Source organism: Pteronotus mesoamericanus, unplaced genomic scaffold (assembly GCF_021234165.1).
Source record: "Pteronotus mesoamericanus isolate MK-2021 breed Mesoamerican mustached bat unplaced genomic scaffold, CSHL_Meso_final scaffold_31, whole genome shotgun sequence".
Lineage (NCBI taxonomy): Eukaryota > Metazoa > Chordata > Mammalia > Chiroptera > Mormoopidae > Pteronotus > Pteronotus mesoamericanus.
In genome coordinates, this window is record NW_026555312.1 from 25293291 (window position 1) to 25305452 (window position 12162).

At 36.7% G+C, this 12162-nt stretch overlaps 1 pseudogene; it reads right to left on the reverse strand.

The window, feature by feature from the left end:
- Positions 1 to 4011: 4011 nt before the first annotated feature.
- The window catches only part of LOC129085577 (uncharacterized), a 187103-nt pseudogene continuing 178952 nt past the window's right edge, over positions 4012 to 12162 (reverse strand).

The window sequence follows — 12162 nt, forward strand, 5'->3', positions numbered from 1 at the left end:
GTTTGAGCCTCTCTGATTTCCATATCTAGTTCCACTAAGTTGGCCCTGATCCAATTTCTCTCTGCTGATTACCTTGTTGTACATTTCCAGGAGCAGACAGACAGTAGAGCCAGTTGTCATAAAAAGGAAAAAACAGACTGTGGCTTCAACACCCAAGCTGCTGACTCAGTTATCTGTGCTGGGGGGAAAAGAATAATAAAATCCAGCAGAAAATAATAGTAATTAGCTAACATTGTTGAGTTCATGTTACATACCAGGCTTTATAGATTTACAGTCCCAAAGTAGCTACTAATTTTAAAGTCTTCCCCTCAAAACTGCTTTAAAGAAATTCAATGAGTAATCAATTTTCCCAGTTTAAATTTCATTTCCTTCCTTAAGGACATTATGCTAAGTGAATTTAGCCAGTCACTAAAGGACAAAAACTGCATGACTCCACTTACACGAGGGACATGGAATAGTCAAATTCATGGAGACAGAAAGTGGGAAGGTGGTTTTGGGGGTCTGAGACAAGACAAAATGGGGAATTATTGTTTAATGAGTACAAAGCTTCAGTTTGGGAAAATGCAAACGTTTTGGAGATGGATGGAGGTGATGTTTGCACAACAATATGAATATACTTAATGTCATTAAACTATATTTAAAAGTGCTTAAAATGGTAAGTTTCATGTTATCTATATTTTGGCACAATTAAAATAATTTTTTAAACTTCTGTATTCCCCAAACACTAAATAAAATGCTAACAAAGTTTCAGAGTGCTTTAGGGCCCTAAAAAGAGGGAGGGGAACTTCTAATGAGATCACATGCACAAACTCAGTTCTCCCTTCTCCTCCCCTCTTAGTATAACTATACACCTTAGAAGGAATGTAGAGTCAGCCAAAGGAGGGTTCTAAAAGGTATAAAGAGGAAGAATAAGTGATCAGGGACCCCAGCACTAGAGCAACAACAAAGGGCAGGGTGTCTTATGCCTACCCTCACCTCTCCCAACAGAAGAGAGTAACCCAGACCCAGCATCTCTGATTCTATCCTAATGGTAGATAATGGTCCAGGTAGGCTCATTCATCCACCCATCCAAAGGAAATTCTACCAACAATACCAGGTAAGTCCAGCATAATGTCTTCAAGGTAGAGAGGAAGATATACCAGGCACCCAACTGAAATAATTATCCAAGGGATGTTCTCTTCTTTCCCTGCTGCTTGATGTAGTCCTCCCCAACCAAGGGACAACAGGGAGCTAAGTGGAACTGGCAGGGGGACCCCACCGCTAGTGCCTGGTCTAGGAAGCCTTTTAATATCTTGAGACTGGAGACTCCCTTCCTCATTCAGAAACACCAAGTGGTCAGCCCCGGGGAAGCTTCTTCTGTCCTCTCAGGCATCACCAGCAGAGCCAGTGGGAACCCCATATGCACAAGCTGAATTGTGCAAACCAAAATAGCATATTTTTCAAGTACTGAAAGAAAAATTGTCAACTACAAATTCCATATCCAATTGACTACCCCTTAGGAATGAAGGCAAAATACAGTCTCAGATAAAGGAATACTTAAAGAACTGTCACTAGAGACCTATCCTTAAAGAATGGCTAAAGAAAATTTTCCAAACAGAAAATAAATGATAAAAGAAGGAATGCTGGAACATCTGAAAGGAAAAAAGAAAAATGAAAAGAGCATCAGATATGAATATAGACAATATACTACTTTTTCTCCTATGATTTTATAAATCATATTTTATGATTGAAACAAAAATTGTAACACATGTGTTACTCAAGAAAATGATATTTAAAAGTGGAGAAGGTAAAGGGACTGAAAGGAAAATAAGGTGTTCACACTTGACTGAAAAAGGTAAAATGTTGATACCATGAAACTGTGATAAGTCACCTACATATGTTGCTATACCAAGAGCAAGTACTGTGAAAACTACACAAAGAAATCTGGTCAAAAACTATACACACACCAAAATGCAATCCTGAAAAGTGTTCATGTAATGCACAAGAAGCTAAGAGGAGCAGAGGAAAGAGAAACAGAGGAAATAATGAAAAAACAATTATTAAAATGGCAGACTTAAGCCTTAATGTATCATTACTTATCTTAAATATAAATCGTCTAACTATACCAATTAGTAAGCAGATATTGGCAGAGTAAATTTTTTAAATGACCTAATTTTATGCTATTTACAAAAATTGTATTTAAAATTCAATAATATAAATAAAAGTTTAAAAAATGGAAAAAATATGCCATGTAGACATCAATTTTTTAAAAGTAGAATTGGCTACATTAATATCAGATTAAATAGAAATCAGAGGAGAGAAAAATTATCATAAAACAGGAAACATTATATAATGATTAAACAATCAATATACTAATAAAACATACCAATCCTAAATACATAGGCACCAAACAGCAGAGCTTCAAAATACATGAAGTGAAAACTCATAAAGCTAAAAGGAGAAATGGAAAAAATCCCAATTACAGTTAAGGGCTTTAACACTCCCATCTCACCAAATAATAGATCTAGTGGACACCAAATCATCAAGGGTATAGAAGATCTAAATAACACAATTAACAAACAAAACCAAATTTAAACACACGCATGTAAAACACTTCACCAAACAACAAGCTCAGCATACTTTTTTTTTCCAAGTGCCCATAGATTATTCACAAATATCATATTCTGGGTCATAAAAAACTCATCAAATTGAAAAAAGTCCAAAACATACAGAGTATGTTCTGTGATCAAACTAGCAATTAATACCAGAAAGACAAGAGGAAACCATTAAACTCTTAGAAATTAGATAACGCACTTCTCAATAGTTGGTGGATCAAATAAGAAGTCTCAAAGGACATACAAAATAGAACTAAAATGAAAATACAACATATCAGCATTGAAAAGATGCAGCTAAAGAAATACTGACAGGGAAATTTATAGCATTAAATGCATCCATCAGAAAAGAAAAAAATATCAATAATCTAATACTTCATCTCTGGAAAAAGAGCAAAATAAACCCAAAGCAAGAAGATGAACAAAAATAATGCTAAATAAAAATAGAAATCAATGGAACTGAAACAGGAAATCAATACATAAAAATCCATGTAACAAAAGCTGATTCCTCCAAAAAAAAAATCAATAAAATTGATAAAATCTAACAATATTGAAAAAGAGAGAAGAAGCACCTCATCAATATAAGGAAAAAAACATAGTTACAGAAACTGCAGCCATTTGAAGGGAAACTAAAGGAACATCTTGAATAATTTTATGCCGTTACATTTAACAACCTAGAAGAAACAGACACTGCAAATAACCACCACTCAGCTAAGATAAAATAGATGGTCTAAAATCGGGTGTCCAACCTGCAGCGTGGGCAGCAAGCACCCCAGGATGGCTGTGAATGCAGCCAAACACAAAATCGTAAATTTACTTAAAACATTATGACCTCTGGGACAACTGAACAATCACACAGGTGTGTGTGAAGGAGGGGCCTTTGCAAAGGTAGGAGTGCTGTGACACACTCGGAAGTGTTGGAATCTTGTGGTCCCAGTTGCTGGCCAGCGCCCAGGGAGCTTGTTTACCCGATCCTTGAGCCAGTGGGTTCAGTTTGGGATCCGCAACCAGTACAAGAGATTTACCAACTGCAGGCCTTCCTGGAAGCTTCCCAACTTTACCTGCTCAGAGCCCGGGGCTCCTAGAGACAGCCTCGCCAGGTTACAGGAACTTCCTCAAATGAGTTCTGGTCAAGGGTGGCGGCAGGCAACTGTGAGAGCTATAGCTCTTCTGAAACGAACCACCGGGACCTCGCAGCAGGAAAGCTCCCTCCTTCCGACGTGGGCCTGGGGCAGGTCTCTGTCCGAAGCAGGGGCAGGTCGGGCAGCGTGGCCGAGGTACATGTGCCATGCTCACCAGAGCCCTCAGATCTGAGGCCATGGACATGCTGCCTTCAACAGACCCAAGGATGCTTTTTTTGAAGAGTGACTTAAAAAGCAAATAAATGTTTTGTATTCAAAGGAAAACATAAGTGATTCTTTCACTCTGTAAAGCAAAATCTGTAAAAGTAAAGCCTCGCTTTGACGATTGTCAGATGGGAGGCAGAGCCCCACGGTGGGCGTCCTGGCTCCAGGGGATATAGGAGCTGGGGTGTCACTGCGGGCTGAACAACGGGGATGGGCGATGGCCGAAGCCCTGGGCTCCGAGTCACAAAAGCCCCCACAAGGCCGAGTCCTACGCTGTTCTCCTCAAGTTGTCTCCACTGGACATGGTCAGTGGTACTTAGGCCTTGGGGTTGGCAGAGGGTTTTATCAACTCAGGACCCAGTGTAGTTTAAACCTCGGTAACTTGCGTGCTGTCCTTTTGTAATAATAATTTAATGCCAGAACGTTTAACCTGACTCATGGTATTGGCTGTTGTGGTTCTCCAATGCGTTGAGTGAATTCCCGAGACATCACAGTGCCATTTCCTTTTGTGATCTTAACGCTTTCAGATTCCATGTTTGTGGGAAAGTGCTGCTTTGTCACAAACAAGTGCAAATAAATTGTAATTACGGTCATTTAGACCCTAAAATTTGTATGCCCAATTAAATAAGTATTGGGTTGCTATAAGATGATTCCCTCTCACAGCCATATTCAAGTAAAGCATTTTTGTGGACTTCTAAATAATTGCAGAATAGAGGTTATCAATGATGTATTTTATACTGCGGTCCCCAGAAAACCTCTGTGATGAAGCTGAATGCTTCTGTTTTCTGAATTAAAAGTAAAATTTAAAAAAAAATTGTGAGTTTTGGGGATTTTTTTGCGATTATATGTCACAATGTTTTTAACATGTGGCTCAAGGTAACTCTTCTTCCAGTGTGGTGCAGAGACACCAAGAGGTTGGACACCCCTGGAGACAGTAAATAAATTGAATTAATAATTTTAAGATCCCAGACTCTGGTGGCTTCCCTAGAAAATTTTATAAAAATTTACAGGAGAATTAACACAAATTTTACACAATGTTTTCTAGAAAATAAAGGGAATGTTCTGTACTCATTTTATGGACCATTATAACTCTGACATCAAAATCAGACAAAGCCAGCATATAAAAAGCAAAACTACAAACCAATATCTCTCAGAAGCTTAGATGCAAAAATACCCAACATAATACTAGTAAATTGATTCCAAGAATGCATGAAAAGAATTATAAGCCATACTGCGCAGCTACAGTAATCTAGACTATGTGCTGCTGGCAGAGAGATCAATACAAATATCAGTGGAAGAGAACAGAGAAGCCAGAAACAGGTCTAGAAAACTATGCTTAACTGTTGAACTTTAAGTTGCAAAAGCAGGTCAATGCAGAAAAGATAACCCTTCAACAAATGGTGTTGGAGCAATTGAACATCTATAAGCAAAAATAAATAAATAATGAAAAGATAAAGACATTAAATTAAATAAAAGTTTACCTAAACCTCACTCTTCATATAAAATATAACACAAAGTGTGTTAGCTTTAAAAAATGCTGAAAATATGTGCTGTCTTGGGCTAGGCACAAAGTTCCTAGGCTCAATACCAAAAGCATGATCCAGTAAAGAGAAAATTGTTAAGTTGGGCTTCGTTAAAATTAAAAACTTTACCCTGTGAAGGACCCTGTTAAAAGTGTAGAAAGGCAAGCTGCACAGTGTATGAAAATATTTGCAAACCACATATCCAACAAATATTAGTTTTATGCAACATTACATGTTCTATGGAATTTTTTCTTTTTTAAATCAAGTGATGAACTCCTGGTCTCCCCAACAGCTAATTTACCACACTTGCTCAAAAGTGTATTTCATGGCAATTATTCACACACATGATGCCTTATATATGAAAGTCTGAAAAAGGGGGGAAAAGATGTTTTATTACAAGTCTAGATGAAGGTATAAGGAGAAACAATTAACTATGGTCCAAGAAAATCCTTACACCTTTCAATATTTGGTCTTAGGAAGTTTATGTGTTATTAATATCATTTTAAAGCTGGAGAATACATATTTGCTGATAAAAAAATACACTAGCCTAACTATAGAGAGACTAACTAATGAATCCATTTGGAGAGAGAGGGTGACTATAATGAAAAGAAGAAATTTTGTGCTTTAGCGTTCTCTTGTTTTTCACTAAATTATTTGTGCACAACTTACTTCTTTAAATCACAGGAGCCATCAGTACTTTTAAAACTAGACTCATGCCCTCTATATTCTTATTTCTATGCAAGTCAGAAATAATACAAGATGTTTTTCACTAAAACTTCAAACCTACAAAATTCTAAATGCTTAAAATTCTGGTGAAATGGTTATGGTCCAGTGTTCATTGAATTCCTAATTTAAATATACAACAACGTGATAGCAAATAATCTTAACAAAAAATAGCAGTAGATTTACAAGTAAAGGTGGGTCAAACTTGTTGACCATTAATAATACAAAATATTTAAAAACAATGTGATGTGTTGGTGCTACAGAGCACCAAAACCTTGTATCCTTCATTGGCAAGGTGTCAAGTTTCAAGGACAGACTGATTTCTCTAAGAAAGTAAATATATTTCCAAATGAAATTGATTTTCTCCTATCTCACACCAAAAGTGTTATTTAATTATTTGTTTGACCCAAAATCCTATTTTTCTAACATATTTTTCCTTTATCATATGTATCATCTAATTAGATTGAATGGGTTATTCCAGATATAAACACTGTCCTCTTCTGCCAAATTTGATTTCAATTATTTCCACATTAAACACAGTCAATCACATACTTATACCACGTTAGAAACAGGAAGAAAGAAAACTAAATCAGTCATACTATTAAAGTTTTGAAAGCCAGCCTCATGTTTAGAAAGAGTTAATGAACCCATTTATTTATGTAAGGTTTCACAATGTCATTTATTTTTTATTCCCACTTATAATGTCATCAGTTGACAAGGACCATACTTAACTAAAGGAAATGCTACCTGCTAAAGACTTTCAGAAAGAGCCTATAGTATGTCTTCTTTGGAGAAATGTCTATTTATAATTCCACTTATATGAAACATCTAAAATTGTCAAACCCATACAATCAAAGAGTAGAATGGTGGCAGCCAAGGGCTAGGGGAGAGGAAATGAGAAGTTGCTAGTCAACAGGCATAAAGTCTCATTTATGCAAGATGAATAAATTCTAGAGATCTGATCTACTACATCAGCCATATAATTTAAAGCATTGTACTGCACCTTTAAAAAACTGTTAAGATGGTAGATTTCATGTTGTGTTATTACTACAATAAAATAAAATTAAAAAAATAAAAGAGTCCATTGTGATAACCAATATTATAAACTAGAACAATTGGAGAGCCAAGTCAGGAAGGCTGCTGCTTCATCATGTCTAAGGAGTAAACTCTTCCCAGTCAGTCAGGGTTTCTTTCATCATAAAACTCACATGTTACTAAGGATAGAATAAAAATGCATTTTATCTCTACAGTTTCTTATGATCAACCTATCCAGCCTGTGTATTTGCTATGGGTACTTCTGGGAATGTTCTGGCTAAAAAATGGGGCCAAAGATAAACCTGTCTTTTCCTGGGTCCTCAGCAACTCTTCCTTCTTAAACCACTCCTCCAAAGCCTTAGTAAAAATGTCCACATTTTCCTAACCTGCTAGGTCACTTTTAGCATCTCATATTACATATTACATATTATCTTCATGGATATTACATTTGTACAAAAAATTGTTGAGTATACAAGCCAGGTTTGTGTTTGTTAACATAGTCGCCATAATAGATTAAGGAACACACACATCCACATCCACAAAACAAGGTAGAATGGGAGGAGAGTAAGTATGACTCTGCATTAAAACCTGCACTCAGAAAAGTATGGGTCTAAAAAAGAAGTGTTTCAAAAAGGAAAGGGAGTCTTTTCAAAAATGACTTTATTAGTAGCTCCTAAAATATTGATAACAGAGGATTTTTAAAATGGTCTAGGTTGATTCACTGGAAAGAAAAGTAAACCAGTTTGAATGATAATATACCCAATTGTCTTTATGTTCCTTACTGCACTGTTTAATAGCACAGATGCAGAGGAAAAATTGACTGTGATGAATATATGAGACCAAATAAAATGTTAAGGGTGTAAAATGTCCTGAAAACACAAGCTGTAATCTGATGTTGTGGATCTAATCCACACACACTCTGTAATTAGAAACATATTGGACGAGAGCAGCAAACGCACATTTGGATCTTTCCCTGAAAACTTTGTTTTGATCATTCACATGTAACACATTCATTTTTATTGCCATTTCCACTTAAAAAAAATTTAAAAAGGTAGCTTAAAAAATCCCATAATGTTTTGAACCCCTACAAATAATTGTCCAGTCTTCTCTCATGAAGAAAACAACACAGCCCAAGATTCTAACCTGCTGGAAACGTTTTGAACCCATCTCGTCTCTCTGTCCCCCAGATCCTTTTGACACACCCTCCTCCCTCCCTGCTTAGTGTTAAACTGCTTCTCTACTTCCTTTACATCAGTGGGAACACTTCCCTTATGGGTGTCAGGATCTCTCCAAGGGGTCAGGGGCTGCCCTGCAGAGGAAATGACAAGCTGTGAATGTAAAAGAACAATTCCTTCCACATGTTCCTTTGCTCCTGGAGCGGTAAGGGGTTGTCAGCTAGCATCACTCTGGAACCAAACAGGACTCTGTATCATAGTCTGTCAAAACTAATTTACAATTAAAGACCTGCACAACTGTTTAAACCTTTTTCAATTCCAGCAGTTGTCTGAAATGACTTTGAGATTCAAGTGGATCAACACAGATGATCCACTTGAATCTCAAAGTTGTAATTAACTGTAATGGCTGGTGAAGAAGTTCACCAAACAAGACAACACTTAAAACAAATTATAACTTTCTAAACAAATCAGTTCATGGCACAATCCTTACTACACCTTCAATTAACGTCTGTGTGGAGATTTCCCAGCTGAGGTCTAATTTGGTGAGTTTAATGCTGCAACTATTGGAAGTCTTACTCAGTTTGTAAATGAAGTTACAGGGTGACAACTTCATTGATCTAAAAGGGAGGGAGGGATGGAGAGATGGAGGGAAAGAGGGAGAAAAGAAGGAGGAAAGGAAGGAAAGGAGAGAGGTAGGAAAGATTGACCTACCGTGACCAACGGGTGCTTTTTTTAAAAAATGATTTTAAAAACTTTAAAATAGTCATGATATATTAAGTAAAGGCATTTAAAAAATTGCAGGTACTTAGTTTTTGTGCCGATTAATCACTTTGAAGCATACTGCGGTTCCCTCAGGCTGAATTTTGCACTCAGATAACTGACTCAGATCCACTTATGCTGTCTGAGAATAAAGGGATCTAAGAAAACAGATGTCATATCTAAAAATTGCCCCAACATTTCACCTAATGGTGATTCTGTAGTGGCCATTCCAAAGTCTTAAAATCATTGATATATTTTATAGGAGTACTCATTCCTTACAAAATGTCTGAAAGTAATTGGACACACACATAATAGAAATTATTTAGGACCATCTCTCCACAAATTCAACTTCACCTATCAAAAGCAAAGTTATGTGTATTATTTTCAAATATCAGATTCATTAATTCTTTCATAGAAGCAGGTTAATAACTGACTTACAAATTGTTCAGTAAAAGTATATCTTACCATGGTCTGAGATAATTATTAGTATCTGAAAACTTGTTTCCCTTCTCTCATATTAGAGGAAACAGTGGCCTAAAGACTTCAGACAACATGATGTGGAGACTTGTCGAAAATCAGGCATATTCTGAAGCTCTCACACTCACACAGTAGGTCTCTTAATGAATGAGCACACCAACGAAACTCTAGTAACCAGCCTGCCCATGGCTACCCATTGAGACTTTTATGGACCTTCAGCTTTTCTCCGTCTCTGCTTCTGCTCCCCCGCTGCTAGTTAGTTTGTCTTCCCTCCTTCCTCCCCTTCAGAACTTAGGTTGGGCAGCAGTGTATGTGGCCACAGCCCATTCACCAGGCCACCCGGTATGTCACTGAGACAGAACCATAGGATTAAAGTAATTCAGTGGTAAAAGAATAGCACTTTTAACAAATGGAGTCAGAACAACTGGACATTCTTATGCAAAAACAAAAACAAAAATTTCATCCTAAACCTCATACTTTATTCAAAAACTAAGTCCAAATGGATCATCAGTCTAAATATAAAATAAAAAACTATATAAAAGTATAGGAAAAAAACTATAAAAAAACTATAGAAAACTATAGGAAAAAAAACTATATAGAAAGGAAAAAACATAAGAGAAAAACCTTGTGACATGTGGTTAGACAAAAAGTTCCTACACATGATATCAAAAGTATGATTCATTTAAAAATGGGAAGTTAGAGTTAATCAAAATTCAAAACTTTTGCTTTGTGAAAGACAATGTTAAAAAATAAAAAAGCAAAGTATATTAGAGGAAAGGTTTTGCAAACTACATATCCAACAAAGAATTTGTATCCAGAATGTATAAACTCTCAACACTCAACAGTAAAACAAACAAGCTGAAAATCAATAAACAAACATCATTTAAGGGAGAATAAATGGTAATGGGGAAAAATACAGTAAAAAAATGGAGAAAAAATATTGGAGTCAGGAGGCCAGAAGAGAGAACTCCCATGTATGTCACTTAATGCACACTACTGACCCCAACAGGAAGAGACACACATCTCATCCCTAACAGGAAGTGATGTTGCCTTACCACCTCAGCAGGAGGAAGATTCCTCTTTGCCAAGTAGTGGCTCAGCATGTGGGAGACTGCCATAACTCAGCCAAGGAAAAGTCACTATACTTTGAACTTTTAGTTTCCTCCAATGTACTCCTTGTTTACAACTGCTCCTCCCAAGTCCAGAAAAGAGTGTTCCTCTTCTTTGTTTCACTGAACTTACAGTGGTTGGCCATTAAACTGCATATCCAAAATTGTAATCTTTTTTGTTCCCAAATAAATCCATTTTGCTGGAGAAATATCTGGCTTTCTAGTTGTTTGAGATCAACAAACCCAATTTCAATGGGCAGGAGACTTGAACAGATACTTCACCAAAAATATATACATGGTTGGCAAATAAATACATATAAAGATATTTAATGGCCATTAAAAAAATAAAAATTGAAATCATGACTTCAAATTTAATTTGTATACAAAGTAGAATAAATTTTTAAGTATTGACAATATTAAGTGCTGATGAAGATGCAGAGCAACTGAAACTCTAATGTTGCTGGTGGAAATGCAAATGAGACAACCACTCTGTAAGACAGCTAGGCAGTGTGATACTACGATTTATAATAAGAAATATATATATAGATTTGATATTTGTCCCCATTTCTAACACAGATCTCCTAAAAGCCCTTGGAATTTCTTAAGTGAGGAGAGCATTGAAGGTGTCCTTCATTATGTTAATGTGGCAAATTTTAGACCCCACTCAAAGATGAGAGCTGGTTTGCCAAAGAACCAACAATGTAATTAGAGGGTTTAAATTTTCAGTCTCACCCCTGACATCTAGGGAGGACAGAGGAGCTGGTGGTTGAATCAATCACCAATGTCTCATGATTTAATGAATCATGTCTCTGTAATGAAGCCTCCATAAATACTCAAAAGGACAGGGTTCAGAGAGCTTGAAGGCTGGTGAACTGGTGAAGATTTGGGGGGGCAGTGGAGCATTCAGAGAGAGCATGGAAGTTCTATGCCCTTTCCCTACATCTTACCTTATACATCTCTTCCATCTGGCTGTTCTTTAGTTATATCCCTTTTTAATAAACTCTCTAGTGAGAAAATGGGTTTCTTGAGTTCTGTGAGCCACTCTAGCAAATTAATCAACTCCAAAGAGAGGGTTTCAGCAATCTCTGATCTATAGCCCATCAGTCATAAGTACAGGTAATGACCTGGACTTGCAATTAGCATCTAACCTGAGTAAGAGGGTATCATTGGAACCTCCAATTTGTAGCTAACTGGTCAGAGGCACAGGTATTAACCTGGTTTGAGACTGGTATCCGAAGTGGAGGGTGGTCTAATGGGACTGAGCCTTTTACCTGTGGAATCTGATGCTATTTCCAAGTAAATAGTGCAAAAATTGAGTTCAGTTGTAGTACATCCAGCTTGTGCCCCTGAGAACTGCTTGTTGGTGTGGTGAAACTCTTCCTCCCACATATATACATACATTGGAAATTGGGTACAGAACCATA